This window comes from Trachypithecus francoisi, unplaced genomic scaffold (assembly GCF_009764315.1).
Source record: "Trachypithecus francoisi isolate TF-2019V2 unplaced genomic scaffold, Tfra_2.0 Lachesis_group4, whole genome shotgun sequence".
Taxonomy (NCBI): domain Eukaryota; kingdom Metazoa; phylum Chordata; class Mammalia; order Primates; family Cercopithecidae; genus Trachypithecus; species Trachypithecus francoisi.
Window position 1 is genome coordinate 53,835,584 of NW_022681469.1, and position 14,531 is coordinate 53,850,114.

A 14,531-nucleotide genomic window follows, 5' to 3' on the forward strand; every position below is an offset into this window, starting at 1 on the left:
TGCCATTCAACAGGACAAAATTGGAAGGAGACTAGCGATCTCCTGTGCTAGCCACTCTCTTGAGGTTAGAAACCCAGACTCACTGCACAGGATCTTAAAGCAGCAGCAGCAGCAGCAGGTGTGTGTTAATCAGTTTTTTTGCATGACTATAAAGGAATAACTGAGACTTGGTAATTTATAAAAACAGAGGTTTCAGCCAGGTGCAGTGGCTCACGCCTGTAGTCGCAACACTTTGGGAGGCCAAGGCAGGTGGATCACCTGAGGTTGGGAGTTCAAGACCAGCCTGACCAACATGGAGAAACCCCATCTCTAATAAAAATACAAAATTAGCCGGGCATGGTGGCACATTCCTGTAATCAAAGCTACTCAGGAGACTGAGGCAGGAGAATCGCTTGAACCCGGGAGGCGGAGGTTGCACTGAGCCGAGATCACGCCATTGCACACCAGCCTGGGCAACAAGAGCAAAACTCCGTCTCAAAAAACAACAACAACAAAAAAAAAACAGAGGTTTCATTGGCTCATGGTTCTGCAGGCTGTACAGGAAGCATGGCACCAACGCACCTGCTTAGCATCTGGTGAAAGCCTCAAGAAGCTTACAATCATGGCTGAAGCCAAAGCAGGAACAGGCATGTCACATGGCGAGCGTGGGAGCAAGGGGGTGGAGGGTAGGTCCCAGACTTTTAAACAACCAGATCTCGCATGAACTGAGCAATAACTCACTTATCACCAAGGGGATGGTGCTAAACTATTCATGATGGATCCACCCCCATGATCTCATCACCTCTTAATAGGGCCCACCTTCAACATTGGGAATCACATTTCAACATGAGATATGTTGGTTTATTATAACTGAATCTTCCAAGGACATGGAGGGAAATATGCAATTTTAAAAACCCAACCCGGCCAAGCACCATGGCTCATGCCTGTAATCCCAGCAGTTTGGGAGGCCAAGGCAGGCGAATATGACTTCCTGGTGATAGGTACACTTTGATGATTTTCTTGAATATTAGTTTGAAAGGCTTTGCTTCTATTGCTGTGACCTACAGGCATTAGGATCAGATGGGGTGGAGGACATCTGAATGAGGCACACACTTTTTTTTTTAGGAATAAACAGTCTTTACTGGGCTCAGACCAGGAGTTCATGGATTTTGTGAGCCTCTGTGTATTTGTCAGTTTTCTTTTCCACGTTCTTTTCACCCTGTTTCCATAGCCTCATGAGCTGTTTCTTCTTCCAATAGTGTATCTTGGCTCTCTCCTTCCTCTTCTCCTTCAGGGTGGCTGCCACTACCCGGTACTTATAGCCAACCTCGTGAGCCAGGTGCCCCATGTAGGCAAACTTTCTTGTAGGCTTCAGATGCATGACCTTGAGGGCAGCAGGAACCACCCTCCGCTTTTTGTTGTCATCGGGCAGTGGGATGCCTCAAACAGCTTAAGGGGATCCAGGGCGGCCCGGCCTCGCTTGGTCTCGAGGGACAGCATGCCTCGAGGTCCGCCGGAAGGTGCGGATAGGGGCCCGGAAGTGGTCGGGGCCTCGGGAAGTGGTAGGGGCCTCGGGCAGGGTTGGTGTTCATCCGCTTGCGGAGGAAGGCCAGGTAAACTTGTTGCTGTAGAAATAGCCAGAAATGTTGATGCCCTCACAGCTCACGACCTCCACCTTCCGGCCTAGCAGTACCTACTTAGCCACAATGGCCACCAGGCGGCCCAGGAGATGCCCTCGACCATCGAGCACCAGGACCTGCCCCTCTGTCATCTTCAGCAGTCCCCTGGGAAAGGATACTTTTTTTTTTAATCCCAAACACAAGTTAATGCAATTTGCTTTGCTCTAATTTTAAACTTTTTTATTGTTAAATATCCAGCATATACAAATTTTTTGTTACATAGCCAACCCGGATACAGAAAGCTTCATAAAACAAATGTACAAACTCATATGAGGCCATCACCCTTTGTAGGGTCACCAAGATGCCATTTGTGAACCCCTCCCAGTGACTGAGCCCCTCCCCGCAAGAGTAACTTTGATCCTGAAATTTAAAAATTGAATTAAATCCAATGGGTAGGAAACCATAATTCTCAGCAAACTATCACAAGGACAGAAAACCAAACACTGCATGTTCTCACTCATAGATGGGAATTGAACAATGAGATCACTTGGACACAGGGTGGAGAACATCACACACCGGGGCCTGTCGGGGGTGGGGGAGGGGGCTGGAGGAGGGATAGCACTGGGAGAAATACCTAATGTAAATGATGAGTTGATGGGTGCGTCAAACCAACATGGCACATATATACCTATGTATCAAACCTGCACGTTGTGCACATGTACCCTAGAACTTAAAAAAAAAAAAAAAATCCAATGGATAGATTAGCTGTCCCCATGTGTTTAACAACAAGGGATAGAGTCATAATCTTTTCTAGCTGCAGTGTTTTGGGGTCCTGAGTGGTTCTGGTACCCCAGTTTTTAGGTAAAGCATTTTCCCTGGGTACATTATGCATTTTTATGCAGCTTTATCCTAGTACATGCCAGCTTCAATGCATACTGCATCTTTGGAGCCTGCAGACTTACCCAGTAGTGCCCAAACTTTTGGGGACCTCCTTTTCTGAATTATCTTAAGTTGGTAAGACAGCTAGATGGTTCCTTTCTTTTAAACCAAAGCTGTGTTAGGACAGCTGATCATTCAGCCTTGAATTTGGGCCATTACAGAGTTAAACCCTGAAAGACTCGTTTGCTTTCACCTTGAGCATCCTAACACTGTTTTACTGATTCTAAATCTATTTCAAAAGACAAGGGGCTGGGAGTGGGGGCTCGCATGCTGTAATCCCAGCACTTTGGGAAGCTGAGGCAGGAGGATCCCTGGAGGATCCCTGACCAGCATGGCAAAACCCCATCCCTACAAAAAAATACAAAAATTAGCTGGGCGTGGTGGCACATGCCTGTAGCCCCAGCCACTCAGGAGGCTGAGGCAGGAGGATTGTTTAAGCCCAGGAAGCAGAGGTTGCAGTGAGCTGAGATCTCTCCACTGCACTCCAGCCTGGGCAACAGAGTGAGACCCCCATCTCAAAAAAATTTTTTTTAATTTAAAAAGACGAGGATTTTAGCCCCGGCAGCTTGTTAAATTGACAGTCTGGTATCCAGCACTCACCAGGATGCTTTTGGAATGCTTGTGAAACCTCAGTGATTTTCTTACAACTTCATTTGATTTTATATGACTTTTAACTTATTTGGAAATAATTTCAAATTTCCAAAAACATCAAAAATAAGAATAGCACAAAGAACATTCTATAGCCTGTACCCAAATTCAACATTTATTTATTGAAACAGGGTCTTGCTGTGTTGCCCAGGCTAGAGTGCAGGGACACAGTCATAGCTCACTGTAACCTGGAACTCCTGGCTCAAGCAATTCTTTCACCTCAGCCTCTGGAGTAGCTGAGACTGCAAGTGTATACCACTGCGTCAGCTAATTTTTTAATTTTTTGGGTGGGGGGGAGGCGAATAGAGGTCTTGCTGTGTTGCCCAGGCTGATCCGAATTCCTGGCCTTGAATGTTGCTCCAGCCTCAGCCTCCCAAAGTGCTGGGATTATAGGTGTAAGCCAGTGCCCTGGCCCAACTATTGTTAACATTTTACTCCATTTGCTTTGTCCTTCTGTTTCTTGGGGATAGGCAATGGCAGAGAGACAGACCGATCCAGATATATTTTTAATAGTCGCACATAATATTTTTCTGAACCATTTGAGGGCAAGTTACATTCTTCGTGGTATTTTGCCAATTACTTCAGTGTATGTGTCCTAAGAATAGGAATATTCTCTTACATAACCTCAGTACAGTTTTCAACTTCAGTAAATATAACATGCAAGCATTTACTTTAATATAATCAGAAGAAAAAACCACCAACAGACAGTGGTTTATTTTTTTCTACACACTGAGCAGTAGGCTTCCATTTTCATGTGGTTTGCATACAGCAATCTTCAAGTCTAATTGTTTCAATCTTATTGAAATTGCTTTCTCCTGTATCAACAATAGGTAGAGGGTGCACATTGACATCTCTGTTTTCAATCAAATGTTTGTTTACTTTCTGCCCTCATTAGGGTCTCTAAACACATCAGAGAGATAATAAAAATAAATATCCCATCCGCTCCCAGGCCTTGGAAATGAGAGAGTAAACCAGTATAATTTAACACTTTCCTAGTCTGCTGGGAAAATGTTGCCTTTTTATGTCTACAGCCCTTGAGGAGGAGAAGCTCTTGGTTCAATAAAATATCCTTTGTATCCTCTTTGCTGAGCTTCCCCTCCTTGACTACTTTCACCAGAACCCCGCCCGCTGGGGTAAAGTACTGATAAGTGACCCATGCCTGTTCCCCCTGTTTTCTAAATTCAGTGGTCAATGTTTGTGACAGCTGTCATCAGCTGCATCTCACTGTGCTCCCCGCGCTCTGCAGGGTTCTCGGCTTAGAGAACTTAGCTTAGAACTCCTTGGAGTTCTTGGCTTGTCCCACATAGGAACAAACCTTCCAGAACATTCCAGCTCCCAACTGAAAGTGAGACAGCACACATGTTTCCCACTGGGGCCTCCACTTGGGCCAGGAACAGGTACGGTGAGGGTGGCAGCGATGTTGGGAAACTTCTTGGCAGCTGGGCCCCTTCCCTGAGGGCTGCGGGGAAGGGAGCATTGCAGGAGTGCTGTGCTTGGAAGTTTTCAGCAGCAGGAAAATCACATTTATAGGTTCTGAATCTGAACCATTTCACACTGAGAATTTTGCAATACTTCCTCTTTCTCCTCCTCCACCCTAACCTCTCATTTTGAGTTGCTTTGTCACCCCATTTCTCCTATTAAAAGCTAGTGTATATAAAAATCTCAAGGCAGTGCATCCTTAAATTATTTTCTATCAGAGTTTTCTAAAAGCAGTTTAAAATTCAGCCAGTGCCCTTCCCAGATTCTCCCTGGCCTCCAGACCCTCTCCCCAGAACAACCTCTTTAAAATCTTTTTGTTATTTTTTCTGGTGTTGACCCCTCTAAATTAGATGCTTAGACTGCGTTCCTGATTTATTAGTTTTAAACACTATCTACTGACTTCCCATTAGAAGAATTTGACCCTCTTGTACCACCCACCCTCACTTCTCCTCCCCATCCTCCCAGAAAAGCTATACAGGTGGGCAAAATTCATGGTCAGTGTTTACAGTATGATGGTGATTTAAATATTATTCACTAAGGAGCCAACTATTGTACTGGGATTCGGTTTCCTTTCTTATATAACTTTTTGTTTTTCTTTTAGTTAATAATCGCCCTTAAAAGACTGCTTTTTCTATGAGATACCTATTGCACATTCTCCCAAATACCTACCAGTGGCATCTGCCAAACGCTCACAAGCATCCTGTGAACTCTCGGTCCCCAACTCCCGAATCCTCCACCTCCTGCTCCAGTCTAGACTTGTCATTCCCTAGCCAGGCTGCCGAGCATCATGCAGGGACTTCCTTTCGCTGTGCCTCTGAGGCTTAGATCCCTGTTTTTCTTGGACCTATTTCTTCCTACTTTTTAGTTTTTCCATTTTAGGGGAAAGTACATCCTCTGACAGCTTCCTGAGAAAGTGCCTGGGAGGCAAAGTTTTTAATGTCATGTGGGTCTGAAAGTGCCTTTGTCCTTCCCTCAGTCTGAATAATGGTTAGTTGGTTATAGAGTTTTCAGCTGAAAATAATTTCCCCTCCAACTTTTGAAGCTAACACTTCACTGCCTTCCAGCTTCTGGTGTTACTAATGAAAAGCCCAGTGCCATTCTGAGTCCTTGATGCAACCTGTTTTTCTCTCTGGAAGTTTATGAGATATCCTCTTTATCATTTTTTTAAAAAGCTAAGTGATCTCAGTGTAGAACATTTAGGGGTTTCAGAATCACACAACTCTTATTATAAGGTAGAAAGTCAGCCTGCAGTGTACATACCTTTTCCTAGAGCCAAGCACAAAATGCAAATGTGAGATTTCAATGATTTCTGACTCTCAGATGGTCTTGCACCTGGTACTTCTCCCCCTCTTCACTCCAGAATACCTGGTTCTTCAGGCACAAGCAGTTTTCAGAATGTCTGAGAGAGAGGAAATGAACACCTTTATATACATGTAAGAGTGATTTCACATCTTTTCCCTGAAGAGGCAAAAACTGAGGTGGGGACAGAGGAATAGGAGAGCATTGTGGGTCCCCCTCCCCAGAAAGGACCAGTCCCATCCACTGCCCCCCACCCTGTCTTAGCAGCAGTTCCATTTCTTATATGTTTCCAGTAAATAGTAAATGATATTTTGTAGCAGTCCTATGAACTGATTGTTCTAGACTGGCAATTTCTGTGAAACCAAGTAATAAATACAAAGCCCCAGGAGGAAGCCATTCAGAACATTCTCTTCTTGTTTAAAGAATTTATTTGTACATGAGATTTTCTGTATCTTTTCTGAATGTTTAGCCATGAGGAGTGAGAGACAACTTAAAATGTTATCTTTTAAATTCTCCAAGTATTTTGCAACTCTGTCAATCCCCTTTCTGACTCTTCTTCCCTCCTTTCTCATACATAATTCTTCCTCACATGTATTATAAAGGATTTCTAAGCATTGGAGTCAATAAGCCCCTCTAATGAGGAAGGAATTAAGAAGTAGAAGAAAAGACTAAAAACAAAAAGCAACTGCCTGAAAGTCAAGTAATCATAAAGTACCTATTAATAACCTAAAATATGTAAATATAATCCAATAGTTATGCTAATGTATATAGGCATCCTAGCTTTCCTATTCCTCAGACATAGACCCTGGGAAAAAAAAAAAAAAATTCTGCTGGAAAACACTGAATTGATAGTTTCTCTCCCTTCTCCCCATCCCCTTCTTCAACATCTTCATCATCATCACAATCATCTTTGCCACCGAAGCTTCAAGTGGTAGGAGGCGGGGCAAAGATAAAGTTTATTGAGTTTTTAAAAGCTCACTGAGGTGAGGATAGTGAATTGCCAGGTCAGTTTCAGGGGGTCCATCAGCACAGCTGCTAGCATTGGGATCACAGTTGGAGGCTGAGTGAGAGAAAACACTGGATGGTCCCCAGGTAGAGAGGATACATCCTGAAGGGCAGGGTCTGAGCACCTAATGGATGTGGGACGCTACAGAGAATGGGGACTGCTGTGAAGTTGGTTTTATTAGACTGATTTCCTGAGGATGACGTCTCCTCTGGAAGGACAGCTTTTGTGTAAGGTGAAATGGAAGAAGAGAGGAAGAGAGGATTGAGGCTAGAGGGGCATTAAAAAGAAAGATTTGAGCCTCGGAAGGGTGGGACTCATACTGGTGGGAGGAAATTGGAGTCCAGGATAGATGGAGAAATTATCAGAAAACACCCAGCTATCTCAAGTTCAGAATTCAGGTTCGGATAATGACATCCTAGGATACTGGGGGGAAAAAGAGAGAGAGAAAGAGAAAATTGCTTTTGGTAAGCTTAGCAGAGTTAGAAAAGGAGACGTCCCAAAAAACAGAAAGTGGCCAAATGATTTTCTGGTTTCCAGAAAAGGGAAAAAAAAAAAACTTAGTTTCAGAATTTACAGATAAAGGAAGAGTCTAGTGTGCATTGTTAAAATTATAGATCGTGAATACTAGAAAAGAAGATAGTGAACACCAGGAGCCAACCTGGGTTTACTAAGAACTGTGTACACCAGAGAAATCCCATCTCCTTTTCTCCTGGGCTGGGAGGCCAGGGAATATTATAGATATAGTGTCTCTGGTTTTAACAAAGCATTTGGCAAAAGTCTGTCATGTATGTGGAAAAGATGGAATCCACGTGAAGTCATACAAGTAGGTAAATTCTTAACAGGTTGAAAGGCGGTATCTGTGGAGAAGTCAGTGAGATAAGGGATCTTTGTTTTGGTGGTGGGTTGGTTTAGTTTGGTTTGGTTCGGTTTGGTTTTGTCTTGTTTTTGAGACAGGGTCTCACTCTGTCACCCAGGCTGGAGTGCAGGGGCGCAATCACAGCTCACTGCAGCCTCGACCTTCCAGGCTTAGATGATCCCCCCCCTCAGCCTCCCAAGTAGCTAGGACCACAGTGTGTGCCATGCCCAGATAAATTTCTGTGGTTTTTCTAGAGACAGAGTTTCATCATGTTGTCCAGGCTGGTCTTGAACTTCTGGGCTCAAGTGACCCGCCCGCCTCAGCCTCCCAGAGTGCTGGGATTACAGATGTGAGCCACCGTGCCCAGCTAGATCTTTGTTTATCACTGATGAATTCCTGACACCTAGAGCAATGCCACAGTCGGTGCTTAGTAAATACCTGTGCAGTGAGTGGGACGTAACTGAGCCAGAGGGACAACTGTAGGGAAATGTTACAGACTTCTTTCCTGCCCCTGTCCTGCTTCGTTTCATATTAAGGACTCGAGTAAAGATGTTGATGATGTGCTCAGTAAAGTTGGTGGAGAACAGAAAGCTAAGCCTGAAAACTAGTATGGAAACTGACGGAATCAAGACCCGAATATCTTGCTAGTCTAAGTTACATCTCTCAAGATCTAAAAGTTTAACAGGAATATATGTAGACTACTATTCTTGAGACTTGGAAATCAACTGAACAGGTACAAGAAGGGGAGATATAACTTAAGAAACCTTACTTTTAAAGTTCATGTGTTTTCATTGACTCCAAACTTAGTGTTAATATGGGTTATTAATATAACCCGTATTATGAGGCCCATTTCAGCCATCTGTGTTTGGATTCATCAGTTTCAGCAGATGCTTACTGCAGGCCTGCTGTGTGCCAGGGAGCTGGTTGTGTACAGAGACAGACATCCCCATCAACCCCAGGATAGGAGATGAGCACTAAGGTTGAGGCAAGGGTAGCATCCAGTGGGGCTTGAGAAGGGAGCAGGGTGCCTCCCTGTGCCTGGGGTGGTCCAAAGCATTCACAGGGCAGGGGAGCTCTTAGGCTGAGACCCAGAAAACAGGAGGGAAAGGGGCAGCTGGTGGAGGAGACAGTTTGTCTGAAGACAAGGTGTGGGGGCCATTTAGAGTGGTCTGTTCAGTGAGCTGTCTGGGACTTAGCCTGTGAGGGAAAGAGGAGAGGTGGCTGAGGTAGGTCAGCAGGCAGGCCTTGGCCCACCAGGAGCTGTGGGGCCAGGGGAGAAATGCAGGCCCCAGGACGCGGCACTCTTGGTTTCCTCCTACCTCCTGGGTTGCTCCAACACAGAGTCCTTTGCTAGTTCCTGCTTCTCCCAGTCTCAGCTTTGGAGAGCCCCAGGCTCAGTCCTTGGCCCTCTTCTCTTCCCATATATACTTTTATTCCTTGCTGCCCTCATCCAGCCCCATGGCTATAAATGCATTCTATTTACATACATGTCCCAGACTCCTGTCAGCAGCCTGGGCTTTTCTCCTGAACTCAGGACTCAGATGTCCCACCATCTGCTTGACATCTCCAGCATTTAACATGTGAAAAACTGAATTGTTAAATTACCCCCTGTAATAGTTTGCTAGGGCCGCCACAACAAAGTACCACAAACTAGATGACTTAAAATAACAGAAATTCTTTCTCTCTCAGTTCTGGAGACCAAAAGTCCAAAGTCAAGGTGTTGGTAGGGCTGCACTCTCTCTGAAGCTTCCAGGGCAGAATCTGTTGCATGCCTTCCTCTTTGCTTCCAGTGTGGCTGGCCATACTTGGCTTTCCATGTCTTGTAGCTGCGTCACTCCCGGCTCTGCCTCCTTTATTGCGCAGTGTTCTCCCTGTCCACCTTCACATCATCTCCAGGCCTGTCTGTGTCTCTTCTCCTCATCTTATAAGGACACCAGTCATATTACATTAAAGCCCACCCTAATGACCTCATCTTAACTTGATCACTTCTGCAGAGACCTTGTTTCCAAGTAAGACCACATTCACAGGTACTGGGGATAGGACTTCACCATGTCTTTTCAGGGACCCCGCAACTTCCTTCATCTGCAGCCTTTCTAAGTTAACTGATAGCCACTTCATTCTTCAGTTGCTTTGGATGGAACTGTTGGCATCATCCTTGACTCCCATCTTTTTCTCCCATCCACATCTAGTCCACCAGGAAACAGGTTAGGTTCAAAACCAACTGCTTCCCCCACCTCCACTTCTGCTGCCCTGATCTGAGCCACCATCACCTAAATTACTATAAAAGCCAAGTATCAGTTCATGTCACTCCTCTGCTCAAAAGCCTGCACAGCTTCCCACACCACTCAGAGTCACTGCTACAGCCTTTCCGCCGCCCCCATGCCATCCCTGGCTTCAGTGCCCTCTACGCTGGCTTGTGTTGGCTCCTGCACACAGGCTAGCTTCTTTGCTCTCCCTCATATGTCCTAGACTCTCCCCTTCTCTGGACCTTTGTGCTAGCTCTTCCCTCTGTACGGAACACCATCCCCTAGATGTGCTCCAGCCTCACAATCTACCTTCTCACCTTATTCTAGTCTGCTCAGATATCACCTTCTCAGTGGCACCCTTTTTACAATTCCAGCCAGCCTTCCCACCCAGCCTTCCCAGCTCCAGTGTTTTTTTTTTAGTAACACGTTCCCCTTTCTATACCAGACATTGTGGGGAATATGTATTGTTTGTTGTTTGTCTCACCCGTTAGCATGTGATGTATACAAGGCAAGGGGCTTGTCAGTTTTGGTCACTGGTGTTTCCCAAGTACCGAGAGCAAGGGAGAGCCAGGACTGGGCCCAGGTCTCCCTGGCTCCAAGGCTATCCTCTGGCTGCTGTGAAAGACCACTTTGAACTACGCAAGGGTAGACCTCTCCGACATCACATCTCGTTTATCCTCCCTGCCCCGTCTTTTGCCATTGTCCTCAGTGACTTCAGTATCTCTGTGAGCCTACTTGCTAAAACAGAAATTTTAAACTGTACAGAAAGAACATGGTGTTATGTTCAAGAGATGGAGTCTGGGCTGGGTGTGGTGGCTCACACCTGTAATCCCAGCACTTTGGGAGTCCAAGGCTGGAGGATCGTTTGAGTCCAGGAGTTCGAGGCCAGCCTGGGCAACATAGTCAGACCTCGTCTCTACAAAAAAATTTTAAAAATTAGGTGGATGTGGTGGCATGTGCCTTTTGTCCCAGCTACTCGGGAGGCTGAGTTGGGAGGATCACTTGAGCCCAGGAGGTCAAAGCTACAGTGAGCTATGATAGCATAAATATACTCCAGCCTGGGCAACAGAGTGAGACCCTGTCTTGGGGTGGGGGGTAAAGGAGTCTGGAGCCACTCACATAGCAGGTAAGCATAGGCACCTCACTTCATCTCCCTGTGCCTCAGTTTCCTCATCTATCAAAAGGAGATAATCATGCTACTTTACCTCGAAGGGTTTCTGTGAGGGCTAAGTAAGTTAATATATGTAACCACTTACCATGGAAACAGTGAGTACCATGTCAGTATCATTGTAAGAATATATATTTGAACCTCAGGGACACTATGTCAATGAAATAAGCCAGTCATGAAGGACCAATACTGCCTGATTCCACTGATACGAGGTATCTAAGATAGTTGACTCGTAGAAGCAGAGCATAGAATAGTTGAGTGCCAGGGGCCGGAGGAAGGAAGAAGTGGGGTTGCTGCTCAGTGGGTGTGGAGTTTCAGTTGTGCAAGCTGAGTGAATTCTAGAGATCTGCTTTACAACAGTGTGCTTATGGTTAACCATACTGTACTGTACACTCACAAATGTGTTAAGAGGGTAGATCTCATGTTATGTGGGGCTCTTTAAACCACAACTTGTTTTTTAAAAAGGATGTAATATATTAGTCACTAACCCTTTGTTTTACTGAATTTTCTCAAGGTTAAGGGACTTACCCAAGTGCTCGCAGCTTGCTAATGAAAGAGGGTGACAAGAATGAAACCTCTGACTTCCAGGGCTCTTTGCCCTGCTCCAAGTCAGGCATCAGTCCTGTCTGTGAAAATCCAGATTATCAAAGGACCATAGTATAAAAGGGCTCTGCAATATGGGGAGGTGCATCCACCCTTCCTCGGGAGAAACGCCTCACATGTTGACCTCATAAAACTCTTCTATGCCCCATAGGTTGGGCAATGAGAAATAAATAATCCAGACAGTGGTGTTTTTGATAGGTGGCTAGAGCTTCCCAAACAGGGGGAGTAAACAAAAGAACCATCTTAATTTCAAGCTTCATTAGAACTACCAAAGACTGAAAGTCATTTTTCAAAATGGTGGGTGGTGCCAGGGCTCTATCCCCACCTGGAGGGGGCACTTGATCTGTAAAAGCAGCAAAAATAATTGTGTCTTTTATGTCACTTGGGTAGAAGCTCCTGTCCCAATTAATTCTTATCTCCTCCTCCCTTTATATATATGCTTGGGCTAAGTGACATCCTAGCAGTTTCTTGTTTTGTTTTCTCTTTTCTTAACAAGGAATTCTCTCTGCTTAGGCATTTTAGGTGCTGATTTTTCTCATGTCCCAGAGATGCTTCTAATTAGTTGATGCTTCCTTCCCATAATAGTTCACCACAAAGAGTGGGTTTGGACTGGAGGAGGGAGCAATTTTGTCATCTTGTCAAAGTGCCGCTGATCAGGTTGGCTTTCCTGAGTGCTCATTCATTTTTCCACCTCTCTGGAAATGGAAGCAGCAAGCAGCAAGCTCCTTGCTGAGTGGAGCTGGAAGTTGCTGGGTTTTGCTGTCTCCCCAGTGCTCCCCAGCACCCTTTGATGAAATGCTGCCTTGGAGCCTTTGCAGTAGAGCTTACTAGAGAAATTATCTTTTCCTTTCGCATCAGTGGAAAAACACTCGGCTGGGGACAATATGGCAAAAGCATGCCACTGTCACCTTGTCCCTAAGTAACCTGGCACCCACCAGGGCTGCCTGCAGGTCCTTGTGTGTCCCGGGGAGAAGGTATATAAAGGCCTCTTCCTTTTGCCACTCTCTAGGAGCACAGTGACCCTCCAGGCCAAGGACAGTGCTGTATTCTTGGGTGGTTCCGACATTGCAGAAAGAGTCTGTGGACACTAGAGATCCAAGAATTATCCTCCAGTGCTTCCAAGCTAGAAGGAGATGCTGGCTTGGGCCTTCTTTAAGGACTCGGATCAGTTAGCTTTTGCTATGCAACAAACCACCCCAAAACTTGATGGCTTCAGACAGTAAACGTTACTTACTATGATCCTGTGGGTCTTCTGGGTGTTTCTTCTGGTGTGGATAGCACACCCCAGGCTGGATGGGCAGAGAGGCCCTCCCTCGCCTGTCTGGTGGTTGGGAGGCTGCTGGATCTGGAGAGGTCTGGGCAGGAACAGCTCACTCGTGCTCCGTGTGGGTCCGTGCATGCTACTGCAGCCCAGCCCGGGCTTTCCACATGAGGGTTCCAAGGAGAACAAGAGAGGGCACACAAACCCAGTGCAGAAGTATTTTATAAGTATCTGTCACATTTGCTGATGGTCTGTTGGCCAAAGTACGTCATGTGACTGAGCCCAGAATCAATATGAGAAGAGGGCACCCAAGGGTGTGAAGATAGGAAGGTGTAAACAGCTGGGGGACCATCCCTGCAACAGTCTACCCAGGAGTGCCGCATGAGAAGGCGTGTCCTGTTCTCACCCTGCATGGGTTTGTGTCAGTGTGGGGCGGCTCTTTCAAGGAAGAAATGAAAGGCTCTTTTGAGGTAGGGAAGCACAGTGGAGTTTGACATACGGTGTTCAAATTCTGCGCAGCGTTGACCAGCAGTGTGACATCGGGCAGGTGACTTGACTTCTCTAAAGCCTGGGTTCTTCACCTCTAAGCTGGGTCTGGTCAAGTCTCCCTCGTGAGGTTCTTCAGGACACTAACTGGTGTTTGTGGAGCAGGGTGTGTGGCATGTGGTCAGCTCCCAATGTAGCTGGCATTGTGGCGGGGCAGCAGAAAGGCAGCTATGCTGGGAAGTTAGACAGTGCTAACTCCTGGGACAACAGGTGGTCATCCATGCACAGGAAGCTTGGCTGGACCCCTGGATGGCAGTGTGCCCTGGCCCAGGAGGCCAGGTGAAGATGGCAAAAGGGAAAATAAGGCTCTGCTGGCTTCTTGCAGACTAAAGCCCCGTTCACATATTTGTTGTTTAAAATGGAAACAAGTCACCCTTTCTTGGTTGTACATCCCCCAGAGCAACTGCCAGTTGACTTCCACACCCTATTTTTTCCCCAGAGCTTTCACTCCTTGTCAGAGGCGTCAGACACTGCAGTGCTTCCCACGTGGCTTCTCTGTGCCTTTGACCCTGTTGCTGGGTCCTCCTGGACACTTCCTCCTGACTCACCTCTTACCTCTGCGAGCGTTCCTCTCAGCTTCCTTCACTGGCCCCTTCCCTCCTCTCATCTTCTTGTTATTTATTGGTGTTCCCCAAATTCTAGCCTTAACCCTGTTGTCAGACAACACTGTTTCACAGGGAGACTCTGCACAACCCCAGCTCGGCCCCTGCCTGCTCATGATGTCCCCACTCTGTCTCTCTGGCCCCAGCTTGCCTCTTGGACTGCAGATCAGTTTCTCACACTCAGTAGGCTGCAAAACAAAGCTCTCTTCCCCATATGTCCTCAGTCTGCTCGGGCTGCTATAAGAAAGTACCATAGCCTGGGTGGCTTAAACAACAGAGA

General features: G+C 46.2%; 1 protein-coding gene and 1 pseudogene across 9 annotated transcripts in view; one reads left to right on the forward strand and one right to left on the reverse strand.

Annotated features, from left to right (window-relative positions):
• The window catches only part of ATXN7L1 (ataxin 7 like 1), a 271,184-nt gene that overhangs the window by 56,297 nt on the left and 200,356 nt on the right, over positions 1-14,531 (forward strand). The gene's annotated exons all lie outside the window — the stretch shown is intronic.
• On the reverse strand, positions 480-13,454 carry LOC117073741 (annotated as a pseudogene).